The sequence below is a fragment of the Dama dama genome, chromosome 29 (assembly GCF_033118175.1).
Source record: "Dama dama isolate Ldn47 chromosome 29, ASM3311817v1, whole genome shotgun sequence".
NCBI classification, from domain to species: Eukaryota; Metazoa; Chordata; class Mammalia; order Artiodactyla; family Cervidae; genus Dama; species Dama dama.
Genome location: NC_083709.1, coordinates 7,924,138 through 7,939,651, shown reverse-complemented (window position 1 = coordinate 7,939,651; position 15,514 = coordinate 7,924,138).

Genomic DNA, 15,514 nt, shown 5'->3' with positions numbered 1-15,514 from the left:
TCAGGCTCTTCATGTTTTTCAACACCGCTTCATGCTCCTCCTATTTTTCAGACCGGTTCATGCTCCTCATGTATTTCACAACTTTTGAATCTCTTCATATTTTTCACAACGTTTCAGGCTCTTCATGTTTTTGAACACCGTTTCATGCTCCTCCTATTTTTCAGACCGCTTCATGCTCCTCATATTTTTGACACCTTTTGAAGCTGTTCATATTTTTTACACCTTTTGAAGCTCTTCATATATTTCACACCTTTTCAGGCTCTTCATGTTTTTCAATAGCACCTCATGCTCCTCCTATTTTTCAAACCATTTCATGCTCATCTAATTTTTGACCCCTTTTGAAGCTCTTCATATTTTTGAGCCCTTTTGAAGCTCTTCATATTTTTTACACATTTTGAAGGTCTTCATATTTTTCACACCTTTTCAGGCTCTTCATGCTTTTGAACACCGTTTCATGCTCCTCCTATTTTTCAGACCGTTTCATGCTCCTCATATATTTGACAACTTTTGATGCTCTTCATAGTTTTCACACCTTTTCAGGCTTTTCATGTTTTTGAACACCACTAAATGCTCCTCCTATTTTTCAGACAGTTTCATGCTCCTCATATTTTTGACACCTTTTGAAGCTCTTCATATATTTCACACCTTTTCAGGCTCTTCATGTTTTTTTAACACCGTTTCATGCTTCTCCTATTTTTCAGACCGTTTAATGCTCCTCATTTTTTGACACCTTTTGAAGCTCTTCATATTTTTGACACCTTTTGAAGCTGTTCATATTTTTCACACCTTTTCAGGCCCTTCATGTTTTTCAACACCACTTCATGCTCCTCCTATTTTTCAGTCCGTTTCATGCACATCTCATTTTTGACACCTTTTGAAGCTCTTCATATTTTTCACACCTTTTGAAGGTCTTCATATTTTTCACACGTTTTCAGGCTCTTCATGTTTTTCAACACCGTTTCATGCTCCTCCTATTTTTCAGACCGTTTCATGCTCCTCATATTTTTGACACCTTTTGAAGCTCTTCATATATTTCACACCTTTTCAGGCTCTTCATGTTTTTCAACAACTCTTCATGCTCCTACTATTTTTCAGTCCGTTTCATGCACATCTCATTTTTGACACCTTTTGTAACTCTTCATATTTTTCACACCTTTTGCAGCTCTTCATATTTTTCACACCTTTTAGGCTCTTCATGTTTTTGAACACCTCTTCATGCTCCTCCTATTTTTCAGACCGTTTCATGCTCTTCTTATTTTTGACACCTTTTGAAGCACTTCATATTGTTCAAACCTTTTCAAACTCTTCATGTTTTTCAACACCGCTTCATGCTTCTCCTATTTTTCAGACCGATTCATGCCCATCTCATTTTTGACAACTTTTGAAGCTCTTCTTACATTTCACACCTTTTGAAGCTCTTCATATATTTCACACCTTTTCACGCTCTTCATGTTTTTGAACACCACTTCATGCAACTCCTATATTTCAGACCGTTTCATGCTTGTCTCATTTTTGACACCTTTTGAAGCTCTTCTTACTTTTCACAACTTTTGAAACTCTTCCTATACTTCACACCTTTTCAGGCTCTTCATGATTTTGAACACCACTTCATGCACCTCCTATATTTCTGAACGTTTCATGCTCCTCATGTTTTTGACACTTTTGAAGCTCTTCATATTTTTCACACCTTTTCAGGCTCTTCATGTTTTTGAACACCGTTTCATGCTCCTCCTATTTTTCAGACAGTGTCATGCTCATCTCATTTTTGACACCTTTTGAAGCTCTTCATATTTTTCACACCTTTTGATGCTGCCAGTTATATTTAAGACTTTACATATCTGAATAATCATTTAAAATCAAATGTTCATTTTTAGAATTGCACAAAAGGAAAATAATAAGGACAGTGATGGCTGGCTTATGATGTGGGGCCAATTTCCATAAGTTAAATAAAAAATCTAAGTTTTAGAACGTGGGTCTCAAAAAATAGCACTTGTAATTAATACTGTTCTTCAGATTCATAGTTTAAGGAAGTCACTACATTTTATTTCTTGATGTTATAGATTTAACAACATATTGGTAGCAACATGTAACTTCTCACATGGGTTAGACATCAAGAGACCAGTTTATGTATATAAACTTAAACACTGAAAATGAATATATTCAGCTATTATGGAACTTATAGCAAATACAAACTTGTTAACAACTTTCCAAAAGGCACAAAAGACAATGTTAATAAAGAGTGGTCTTTTGCATCATTTTCAAAAATTCTTCCTTGTTTATTTCTCCATCCCCATCATGATCAGCCTCATCAAGCATTTCCTGAAGTTCATCATCTGTTAAATTTTCCCCTAGCTCCTTAGCAACCCTCTTGATATTGTTCAGTGATATGCTTCCTGTATCATCATCATCAAATAGTTTGAAAGCCTTCAATATTTCTTCTTTTTCATCCCTTTCACTCATTTTTACACTCATTATGGCAAAAAATTCTTCAAAATTAATGGTGCAAATTCCTTCTTTGTCAGTTTCAGCTATCATCTTTTTAATTTCTTCTTTCTTTGGCTCAAATCCTAAGGCCCACATTGCAATCATGTCTCCAACCGGCGCCCCCGGCCGGTACTTCCCAGCTTTACCTGCCAGCCTGAAGCTCTTCATATTTTTGAAACGTTTTCAGGCTTTTCATGTTTTTCAACAACGTTTCATGAGCCTCCTATTTTTCAGACCGTTTCATTTTCCTCATATTTTTGACACTTTTGAAGCTCTTCATAATTTTCACACCTTTTCAGGCTCTTCATGTTTTTCACACGTTTTCAGGCTCTTCTTGTTTTTGAACACCGTTTCATGCTCCTCGTATTTTTCAGACCGTTTCATGCTCCTCATGTATTTCACACCGTTTGAAGCTCTTCATATTTTTGACACCTTTTGAAGCTCTTCATATATTTCACACCTTTTCAGGCTCTTCATGCTTTTGAACACCGTTTCATGCTACTCCTATTTTTCAGAACCTTTCATTCTCCTCATATTTTTCACACTTTTTGAAGCTTTTCATATTTTTCACACATTTTCAGGCTCTTCATGTCTTTGAACAACGTTTCTTGCTACTCCTATTTTTCAGAACGTTTCATACTCCTCATATTTTTGACACCTTTTGAAGCTCTTCATATTTTTCACACCTTTTAGTCTCTTCAAGTTTATGAACACCGTTTCATGCTCCTTCTATTTTTCAGACCGTTTCATGCTCCTCATATTTTTGACACCTTTTGAACCTCTTCATATATTTCACACCTTTTCAGGCTCTTCATGTTTTTGAACACCACTTCATGCTCCTCCTATTTTTGAGACCGTTTCATGCTCCTCATATTTTTGACACCTTTTGAACCTCTTCATATATTTCACACCTTTTCAGGCTCTTCATGTTTTTCAACACCACTTCATGCTCCTCCTATTTTTGAGACCGTTTCATGCTCCTCATATTTTTGACACCTTTTGAACCTCTTCATATATTTCACACCTTTTCAGGCTCTTCATGTTTTTCAACACCGCTTCATGCTCCTCATATTTTTGACACCTTTTGAAGCTCTTCATATTTTTCACACCTTTTCAGGCTCTTCATGTTTTTCAACACCGCTTCATGTTCTCCCTAAATTTCAGGCTGTTTCATGCTTCTCATATTTTTCACACCTTTTGAAGCTCTTCATATTTTTCACAGCTTTTCAGTCTCTTCATGTTTTTCAACCCCGCTTCTTGCTTCTCCTATTTTTCAGGCCGTTTCATGCTCCTTATATTTTTGACACCTTTTGAAGCTCTTCATATTTTTCACACTTTTTCAGGCTCTTCATGTTTTTCAACACCGCTTCATGCTCCTCCTATTTTTCAGACCGGTTCATGCTCCTCATGTATTTCACAACTTTTGAATCTCTTCATATTTTTCACAACGTTTCAGGCTCTTCATGTTTTTGAACACCGTTTCATGCTCCTCCTATTTTTCAGACCGCTTCATGCTCCTCATATTTTTGACACCTTTTGAAGCTCTTCATATTTTTTACACCTTTTGAAGCTCTTCATATATTTCACACCTTTTCAGGCTCTTCATGTTTTTCAATAGCACCTCATGCTCCTCCTATTTTTCAAACCATTTCATGCTCATCTAATTTTTGACCCCTTTTGAAGCTCTTCATATTTTTGACCCCTTTTGAAGCTCTTCATATTTTTTACACATTTTGAAGGTCTTCATATTTTTCACACCTTTTCAGGCTCTTCATGCTTTTGAACACCGTTTCATGCTCCTCCTATTTTTCAGACCGTTTCATGCTCCTCATATATTTGACAACTTTTGATGCTCTTCATAGTTTTCACACCTTTTCAGGCTTTTCATGTTTTTGAACACCACTAAATGCTCCTCCTATTTTTCAGACAGTTTCATGCTCCTCATATTTTTGACACCTTTTGAAGCTCTTCATATATTTCACACCTTTTCAGGCTCTTCATGTTTTTTTAACACCGTTTCATGCTTCTCCTATTTTTCAGACCGTTTAATGCTCCTCATTTTTTGACACCTTTTGAAGCTCTTCATATTTTTGACACCTTTTGAAGCTGTTCATATTTTTCACACCTTTTCAGGCCCTTCATGTTTTTCAACACCACTTCATGCTCCTCCTATTTTTCAGTCCGTTTCATGCACATCTCATTTTTGACACCTTTTGAAGCTCTTCATATTTTTCACACCTTTTGAAGGTCTTCATATTTTTCACACGTTTTCAGGCTCTTCATGTTTTTCAACACCGTTTCATGCTCCTCCTATTTTTCAGACCGTTTCATGCTCCTCATATTTTTGACACCTTTTGAAGCTCTTCATATATTTCACACCTTTTCAGGCTCTTCATGTTTTTCAACAACTCTTCATGCTCCTACTATTTTTCAGTCCGTTTCATGCACATCTCATTTTTGACACCTTTTGTAACTCTTCATATTTTTCACACCTTTTGCAGCTCTTCATATTTTTCACACCTTTTAGGCTCTTCATGTTTTTGAACACCTCTTCATGCTCCTCCTATTTTTCAGACCGTTTCATGCTCTTCTTATTTTTGACACCTTTTGAAGCACTTCATATTGTTCAAACCTTTTCAAACTCTTCATGTTTTTCAACACCGCTTCATGCTTCTCCTATTTTTCAGACCGATTCATGCCCATCTCATTTTTGACAACTTTTGAAGCTCTTCTTACATTTCACACCTTTTGAAGCTCTTCATATATTTCACACCTTTTCACGCTCTTCATGTTTTTGAACACCACTTCATGCAACTCCTATATTTCAGACCGTTTCATGCTTTCTCATTTTTGACACCTTTTGAAGCTCTTCTTACTTTTCACAACTTTTGAAACTCTTCCTATACTTCACACCTTTTCAGGCTCTTCATGATTTTGAACACCACTTCATGCACCTCCTATATTTCTGAACGTTTCATGCTCCTCATGTTTTTGACACTTTTGAAGCTCTTCATATTTTTCACACCTTTTCAGGCTCTTCATGTTTTTGAACACCGTTTCATGCTCCTCCTATTTTTCAGACAGTGTCATGCTCATCTCATTTTTGACACCTTTTGAAGCTCTTCATATTTTTCACACCTTTTGATGCTGCCAGTTATATTTAAGACTTTACATATCTGAATAATCATTTAAAATCAAATGTTCATTTTTAGAATTGCACAAAAGGAAAATAATAGGGACAGTGATGGCTGGCTTATGATGTGGGGCCAATTTCCATAAGTTAAATAAAAAATCTAAGTTTTAGAACGTGGGTCTCAAAAAATAGCACTTGTAATTAATACTGTTCTTCAGATTCATAGTTTAAGGAAGTCACTACATTTTATTTCTTGATGTTATAGATTTAACAACATATTGGTAGCAACATGTAAGTTCTCACATGGGTTAGACATCAAGAGACCAGTTTATGTATATAAACTTAAACACTGAAAATGAATATATTCAGCTATTATGGAACTTATAGCAAATACAAACTTGTTAACAACTTTCCAAAAGGCACAAAAGACAATGTTAATAAAGAGTGGTCTTTTGCATCATTTTCAAAAATTCTTCCTTGTTTATTTCTCCATCCCCATCATGATCAGCCTCATCAAGCATTTCCTGAAGTTCATCATCTGTTAAATTTTCCCCTAGCTCCTTAGCAACCCTCTTGATATTGTTCAGTGATATGTTTCCTGTATCATCATCATCAAATAGTTTGAAAGCCTTCAATATTTCTTCTTTTTCATCCCTTTCACTCATTTTTACACTCATTATGGCAAAAAATTCTTCAAAATTAATGGTGCAAATTCCTTCTTTGTCAGTTTCAGCTATCATCTTTTTAATTTCTTCTTTCTTTGGCTCAAATCCTAAGGCCCACATTGCAATCATGTCTCCAACCGGCGCCCCCGGCCGGTACCTCCCAGCTTTACCTGCCAGCCTGAAGCTCTTCATATTTTTGAAACGTTTTCAGGCTTTTCATGTTTTTCAACAACGTTTCATGAGCCTCCTATTTTTCAGACCGTTTCATTTTCCTCATATTTTTGACACTTTTGAAGCTCTTCATAATTTTCACACCTTTTCAGGCTCTTCATGTTTTTCACACGTTTTCAGGCTCTTCTTGTTTTTGAACACCGTTTCATGCTCCTCGTATTTTTCAGACCGTTTCATGCTCCTCATGTATTTCACACCGTTTGAAGCTCTTCATATTTTTGACACCTTTTGAAGCTCTTCATATATTTCACACCTTTTCAGGCTCTTCATGCTTTTGAACACCGTTTCATGCTACTCCTATTTTTCAGAACCTTTCATTCTCCTCATATTTTTCACACTTTTTGAAGCTTTTCATATTTTTCACACATTTTCAGGCTCTTCACGTCTTTGAACAACGTTTCTTGCTACTCCTATTTTTCAGAACGTTTCATACTCCTCATATTTTTGACACCTTTTGAAGCTCTTCATATTTTTCACACCTTTTAGTCTCTTCAAGTTTATGAACACCGTTTCATGCTCCTTCTATTTTTCAGACCGTTTCATGCTCCTCATATTTTTGACACCTTTTGAACCTCTTCATATATTTCACACCTTTTCAGGCTCTTCATGTTTTTGAACACCACTTCATGTCTCCTCCTATTTTTCAGACCGTTTCATGCTCCTCATATTTTTGACACCTTTTGAAGCTCTTCATATTTTTCACAGCTTTTCAGTCTCTTCATGTTTTTCAACCCCGCTTCTTGCTTCTCCTATTTTTCAGACCGCTTCATGCTCCTCATATTTTTGACACCTTTTGAAGCTCTTCATATTTTTCACAGCTTTTCAGTCTCTTCATGTTTTTCAACCCCGCTTCTTGCTTCTCCTATTTTTCAGACCGCTTCATGCTCCTCATATTTTTGACACCTTTTGAAGCTCTTCATATTTTTCACAGCTTTTCAGTCTCTTCATGTTTTTCAACCCCGCTTCTTGCTTCTCCTATTTTTCAGACCGCTTCATGCTCCTCATATTTTTGACACCTTTTGAAGCTCTTCATATTTTTTACACCTTTTGAAGCTCTTCATATATTTCACACCTTTTCAGGCTCTTCATGTTTTTCAATAGCACCTCATGCTCCTCCTATTTTTCAAACCATTTCATGCTCATCTAATTTTTGACCCCTTTTGAAGCTCTTCATATTTTTGACCCCTTTTGAAGCTCTTCATATTTTTTACACATTTTGAAGGTCTTCATATTTTTCACACCTTTTCAGGCTCTTCATGCTTTTGAACACCGTTTCATCCTCCTCCTATTTTTCAGACCGTTTCATGCTCCTCATATATTTGACAACTTTTGATGCTCTTCATAGTTTTCACACCTTTTCAGGCTTTTCATGTTTTTGAACACCAGTAAACGCTCCTCCTATTTTTCAGACAGTTTCATGCTCCTCATATTTTTGACACCTTTTGAAGCTCTTCATATATTTCACACCTTTTCAGGCTCTTCATGTTTTTTTAACACCGTTTCATGCTTCTCCTATTTTTCAGACCGTTTAATGCTCCTCATTTTTTGACACCTTTTTAAGCTCTTCATATTTTTCACACCTTTTCAGGCTCTCCATGTTTTTCAACACCACTTCATGTCTCCTCCTATTTTTCAGACCGTTTCATGCTCCTCATATTTTTGACACCTTTTGAAGCTCTTCATATTTTTCACACCTTTTCCGGCACTTCATGTATTTCAACACCACTTCGTGTTCCTCCTATTTTTCAGAATGTTTCATGCTCCTCATATTTTTGACACATTTTGAAGCTCTTCATATATTTCACGCCTCTTCAGGCTCTTCATGTTTTCAACACAGCTTCATGCTCCTCCTAATTTTCAGACCGTTTCATGCTCCTCATATTTTGACACCTTTTTAAGCTCTACATATTTTTCACACCTTTTAAGGCTCTTCATGTTTTCAACACCTTTTCATGCTCCTCCTATTTTTCAGACCGTTTCATGCTCCCTATGTTTTTGACATCGTTTGAAGCTCTTCATATTTTTCACACATTTTCAGTCTCTTCCTGTTTTTCAAAACCGTTTCATGCTCCTCCTATTTTTCAGACCGTTTCATTCTCCTCATGTTTTTCAACGCCGTTTTATGCTCCTCCTATTTTTCAGAAACTTTCATGCTCCACATATTTTTTAACATTTTGAAGCTCTTCATATTTTTCACATCTTTTGAGGCTCTTCATGTTTATCAACACTGCTTCATGCTCCTCCTATTTTCAGACAGTTTCATGCTCTTCATATTTTTCATACCTTTTGAAGCTCTTCATATATTTGACACCTTATCAGGCTTTTCATGTTTTTCAACACCGCTTCATGCTCCTCCTATTTTTCAGACCGTTTCATGTTCCTTCTATTTTTCAAACCTTTTGAAGCTCTTCCTATTTTTCACACCATTTCAGGCTTCATGTTTTTGAACACCGTTTCATGCTTCTCCTATTTTTCAGACCGTTTCATGTTCCTCCTATTTTTCAAACCTTTTGAAGCTCTTCATATTTTTCACACCATTTCAGGCTTCATGTTTTTGAACACCGCTTCATGCTCCTCCTATTTTTCAGACCGTTTCATGCTCCTCATATTTTTGACACCTTTTGAAGCTCTTCATATTTTTCGCACCTTTTCAGACTCTTCATGTTTTTCAACAGCTTTTCATGCTCCTAGTATTTTTCACACTGTTTCATGCTCCTCATATTTTTGACACCTTTTGAAGCTCTTCATATATTTGACACCTTTTCAGGCTCTTCATGTTTTTGAACACCGTTCGATGCTCCTCCTATTTTTCAGACCGTTTCATGCTCCTCCTATTTTTGACACCTTTTGAAGCTCCTCCTATTTTTGACACCTTTTGAAGCTCTTCATATTTTTCACACCTTTTCAGGCTCTTCATGTTTTTGAACACCGCTTCATGCTCCTCCTATTTTTCAGACCGTTTAATGCTCCTCATGTATTTCACTTCTTTTCAAGCTCCTCATATTTTTCACACTTTTTCAGGCTCTTAATGTTTTTGAAAACCGCTTCATGCTCCTCCTATTTTTCAGACCGTTTAATGCTCCTCATATTTTTCACACCTCTTGAAGCTCTTCATATTTTTCACCCCTTTTCAGACTCTTCATGTTTTTCAACACCACTTCATGCTCCTCCTATTTTTCAGACCGTTTAATGCTACTCATGTATTTCACTTCTTTTCAAGCTCCTCATATTTTTCACACTTTTTCAGGCTCTTCATGTTTTTCAACACCGCTTCATGCTCCTCCTATTTTTCAGACCGTTTAATGCTCCTCATATTTTTCACACCTCTTGAAGCTCTTCATATTTTTCACCCCTTTTCAGGCTCTTCATGTTTTTCAACACTACTTCATGCTTCCCCTATTTTTCAGACCGTTTCATGCTCCTCATATTTTTGACACCTTTTGAAGCTCTTAATATTTTTCACACGTTTTCTGTCTCTTCATGTTTTTCAACACCGCTTCATGCTCCTCCTATTTTTCAGACCATTTAATGCTTCTCATATTTTTCACACCTTTTCAAGCTCTTTATGTTTTTCAACACCACTTCATGATCCTCCTATTTTTCAGACCGTTTCATGCTCCTCATATTTTTCACACCTTTTGAAGCTCTTCATGGATTTCACACATTTTCAGGCTCTTCATGTTTTTGAACACCATTTCATGCTCCTCCTATTTTTCAGACAGTGTCATGCTCATCTCATTTTTGACACCTTTTGAAGCTCTTCATATTTTTCACACCTTTTGTTGCTGCCAGTTATATTTAAGACTTTACATATCTGAATAATCATTTAAAATCAAATGTTCATTTTTAGAATTGCACAAAAGGAAAATAATAGGGACAGTGATGGCTGGCTTATGATGTGGGGCCAATTTCCATAAGTTAAATAAAAAATCTAAGTTTTAGAACGTGGGTCTCAAAAAATAGCACTTGTAATTAATACTGTTCTTCAGATTCATAGTTTAAGGAAGTCACTACATTTTATTTCTTGATGTTATAGATTTAACAACATATTGGTAGCAACATGTAACTTCTCACATGGATTAGACATCAAGAGACCAGTTTATGTATATAAACTTAAACACTGAAAATGAATATATTCAGCTATTATGGAACTTATAGCAAATACAAACTTGTTAACAACTTTCCAAAAGGCACAAAAGACAGTGTTAATAAAGAGTGGTCTTTTGCATCATTTTCAAAAATTCTTCCTTGTTTATTTCTCCATCCCCATCATGATCAGCCTCATCAAGCATTTCCTGAAGTTCATCATCTGTTAAATTTTCCCCTAGCTCCTTAGCAACCCTCTTGATATTGTTCAGTGATATGCTTCCTGTATCATCATCATCAAATAGTTTGAAAGCCTTCAATATTTCTTCTTTTTCATCCCTTTCACTCATTTTTACACTCATTATGGCAAAAAATTCTTCAAAATTAATGGTGCAAATTCCTTCTTTGTCAGTTTCAGCTATCATCTTTTTAATTTCTTCTTTCTTTGGCTCAAATCCTAAGGCCCACATTGCAATCATGTCTCCAACCGGCGCCCCCGGCCGGTACTTCCCAGCTTTACCCGCCAGCCTGAAGCTCTTCATATTTTTGACACGTTTTCAGGCTTTTCATGTTTTTCAACAACGTTTCATGAGCCTCCTATTTTTCAGACCGTTTCATTTTCCTCATATTTTGACACTTTTGAAGCTCTTCATAATTTTCACACCATTTCAGGCTCTTCATGTTTTTCACACGTTTTCAGGCTCTTCTTGTTTTTGAACACCGTTTCATGCTCCTCGTATTTTTCAGACCGTTTCATGCTCCTCATGTATTTCACACCGTTTGAAGCTCTTCATATTTTTGACACCTTTTGAAGCTCTTCATATATTTCACACCTTTTCAGGCTCTTCATGCTTTTGAACACCGTTTCATGCTACTCCTATTTTTCAGAACCTTTCATTCTCCTCATATTTTTCACACTTTTTGAAGCTTTTCATATTTTTCACACATTTTCAGGCTCTTCATGTCTTTGAACACCGTTTCTTGCTACTCCTATTTTTCAGAACGTTTCATACTCCTCATATTTTTGACACCTTTTGAAGCTCTTCATATTTTTCACACCTTTTAGTCTCTTCAAGTTTATGAACACCGATTCATGCTCCTTCTATTTTTCAGACCGTTTCATGCTCTTAATATTTTTGACACCTTTTTAAGATCTTCATATTTATCACACATTTTCAGGCTCTTCATGTTTTTGAACACCACTTCATGCTCCTCCTATTTTTGAGACCGTTTCATGCTCCTCATATTTTTGACACCTTTTGAACCTCTTCATATATTTCACACCTTTTCAGGCTCTTCATGTTTTTGAACACCACTTCATGCTCCTCCTATTTTTGAGACCGTTTCATGCTCCTCATATTTTTGACACCTTTTGAACCTCTTCATATATTTCACACCTTTTCAGGCTCTTCATGTTTTTCAACACCGCTTCATGCTCCTCATATTTTTGACACCTTTTGAAGCTCTTCATATTTTTCACACCTTTTCAGGCTCTTCATGTTTTTCAACACCGCTTCATGTTCTCCCTAAATTTCAGGCTGTTTCATGCTTCTCATATTTTTCACACCTTTTGAAGCTCTTCATATTTTTCACAGCTTTTCAGTCTCTTCATGTTTTTCAACCCCGCTTCTTGCTTCTCCTATTTTTCAGGCCGTTTCATGCTCCTTATATTTTTGACACCTTTTGAAGCTCTTCATATTTTTCACACTTTTTCAGGCTCTTCATGTTTTTCAACACCGCTTCATGCTCCTCCTATTTTTCAGACCGGTTCATGCTCCTCATGTATTTCACAACTTTTGAATCTCTTCATATTTTTCACAACTTTTCAGGCTCTTCATGTTTTTGAACACCGTTTCATGCTCCTCCTATTTTACAGACCGCTTCATGCTCCTCATATTTTTGACACCTTTTGAAGCTCTTCATATTTTTTACACCTTTTGAAGCTCTTCATATATTTCACACCTTTTCAGGCTCTTCATGTTTTTCAATAGCACCTCATGCTCCTCCTATTTTTCAAACCATTTCATGCTCATCTAATTTTTGACCCCTTTTGAAGCTCTTCATATTTTTGACCCCTTTTGAAGCTCTTCATATTTTTTACACATTTTGAAGGTCTTCATATTTTTCACACCTTTTCAGGCTCTTCATGCTTTTGAACACCGTTTCATGCTCCTCCTATTTTTCAGACCGTTTCATGCTCCTCATATATTTGAAAACTTTTGATGCTCTTCATAGTTTTCACACCTTTTCAGGCTTTTCATGTTTTTGAACACCGCTAAATGCTCCTCCTATTTTTCAGACAGTTTCATTCTCCTCATATTTTTGACACCTTTTGAAGCTCTTCATATATTTCACACCTTTTCAGGCTCTTCATGTTTTTTTAACACCGTTTCATGCTTCTCCTATTTTTCAGACCGTTTAATGCTCCTCATTTTTTGACACCTTTTGAAGCTCTTCATATTTTTGACACCTTTTGAAGCTGTTCATATTTTTCACACCTTTTCAGGCCCTTCATGTTTTTCAACACCACTTCATGCTCCTCCTATTTTTCAGTCCGTTTCATGCACATCTCATTTTTGACACCTTTTGAAGCTCTTCATATTTTTCACACCTTTTGAAGGTCTTCATATTTTTCACACGTTTTCAGGCTCTTCATGTTTTTCAACACCGTTTCATGCTCCTCCTATTTTTCAGACCGTTTCATGCTCCTCATATTTTTGACACCTTTTGAAGCTCTTCATATATTTCACACCTTTTCAGGCTCTTCATGTTTTTCAACAACTCTTCATGCTCCTACTATTTTTCAGTCCGTTTCATGCACATCTCATTTTTGACACCTTTTGTAACTCTTCATATTTTTCACACCTTTTGCAGCTCTTCATATTTTTCACACCTTTTAGGCTCTTCATGTTTTTGAACACCTCTTCATGCTCCTCCTATTTTTCAGACCGTTTCATGCTCTTCTTATTTTTGACACCTTTTGAAGCACTTCATATTGTTCAAACCTTTTCAAACTCTTCATGTTTTTCAACACCGCTTCATGCTTCTCCTATTTTTCAGACCGATTCATGCCCATCTCATTTTTGACAACTTTTGAAGCTCTTCTTACATTTCACACCTTTTGAAGCTCTTCATATATTTCACACCTTTTCACGCTCTTCATGTTTTTGAACACCACTTCATGCAACTCCTATATTTCAGACCGTTTCATGCTTGTCTCATTTTTGACACCTTTTGAAGCTCTTCTTACTTTTCACAACTTTTGAAACTCTTCCTATACTTCACACCTTTTCAGGCTCTTCATGATTTTGAACACCACTTCATGCACCTCCTATATTTCTGAACGTTTCATGCTCCTCATGTTTTTGACACTTTTGAAGCTCTTCATATTTTTCACACCTTTTCAGGCTCTTCATGTTTTTGAACACCGTTTCATGCTCCTCCTATTTTTCAGACAGTGTCATGCTCATCTCATTTTTGACACCTTTTGAAGCTCTTCATATTTTTCACACCTTTTGATGCTGCCAGTTATATTTAAGACTTTACATATCTGAATAATCATTTAAAATCAAATGTTCATTTTTAGAATTGCACAAAAGGAAAATAATAGGGACAGTGATGGCTGGCTTATGATGTGGGGCCAATTTCCATAAGTTAAATAAAAAATCTAAGTTTTAGAACGTGGGTCTCAAAAAATAGCACTTGTAATTAATACTGTTCTTCAGATTCATAGTTTAAGGAAGTCACTACATTTTATTTCTTGATGTTATAGATTTAACAACATATTGGTAGCAACATGTAAGTTCTCACATGGGTTAGACATCAAGAGACCAGTTTATGTATATAAACTTAAACACTGAAAATGAATATATTCAGCTATTATGGAACTTATAGCAAATACAAACTTGTTAACAACTTTCCAAAAGGCACAAAAGACAATGTTAATAAAGAGTGGTCTTTTGCATCATTTTCAAAAATTCTTCCTTGTTTATTTCTCCATCCCCATCATGATCAGCCTCATCAAGCATTTCCTGAAGTTCATCATCTGTTAAATTTTCCCCTAGCTCCTTAGCAACCCTCTTGATATTGTTCAGTGATATGCTTCCTGTATCATCATCATCAAATAGTTTGAAAGCCTTCAATATTTCTTCTTTTTCATCCCTTTCACTCATTTTTACACTCATTATGGCAAAAAATTCTTCAAAATTTATGGTGCAAATTCCTTCTTTGTCAGTTTCAGCTATCATCTTTTTAATTTCTTCTTTCTTTGGCTCAAATCCTAAGGCCCACATTGCAATCATGTCTCCAACCGGCGCCCCCGGCCGGTACCTCCCAGCTTTACCTGCCAGCCTGAAGCTCTTCATATTTTTGAAATGTTTTCAGGCTTTTCATGTTTTTCAACAACGTTTCATGAGCCTCCTATTTTTCAGACCGTTTAATTTTCCTCATATTTTTGACACTTTTGAAGCTCTTCATAATTTTCACACCTTTTCAGGCTCTTCATGTTTTTCACACGTTTTCAGGCTCTTCTTGTTTTTGAACACCGTTTCATGCTCCTCGTATTTTTCAGACCGTTTCATGCTCCTCATGTATTTCACACCGTTTGAAGCTCTTCATATTTTTGACACCTTTTGAAGCTCTTCATATATTTCACACCTTTTCAGGCTCTTCATGCTTTTGAACACCGTTTCATGCTACTCCTATTTTTCAGAACCTTTCATTCTCCTCATATTTTTCACACTTTTTGAAGCTTTTCATATTTTTCACACATTTTCAGGCTCTTCATGTCTTTGAACAACGTTTCTTGCTACTCCTATTTTTCAGAACGTTTCATACTCCTCATATTTTTGACACCTTTTGAACCTCTTGATATATTTCACACCTTTTCAGGCTCTTCATGTTTTTGAACACCACT